Genomic DNA, 320 nt, shown 5'->3' with positions numbered 1-320 from the left:
TTGATGGTGTTCATGTTTGCCTCTTATATATACAAATATATTTTATACAAACCCGAGACAATCCACTTTACATCACGGCCTACTAACAAGACCAGGTCGTAATATTGCCACAATAATAGATAGGCCTATTATAAGATCTGGTTTTTTCTGAACCTTCATCAGAAGGATTTAAAAAATACTTTAACTTTAATCTTTATATTCGATTGTAAACGGTATTTGTAATATGATACATTCATTTTGTAAATGTGTTCCGTCATATTAATTGGTCTGGTTTTATTAAATGTTAACCCACCAGATTATATTATGTTTTTTATGCACTC

Source organism: Antedon mediterranea, chromosome 10 (genome assembly GCF_964355755.1).
Source record: "Antedon mediterranea chromosome 10, ecAntMedi1.1, whole genome shotgun sequence".
In the NCBI taxonomy this organism is placed as follows: domain Eukaryota; kingdom Metazoa; phylum Echinodermata; class Crinoidea; order Comatulida; family Antedonidae; genus Antedon; species Antedon mediterranea.
Note: the sequence above shows the minus strand (reverse complement) of the source record.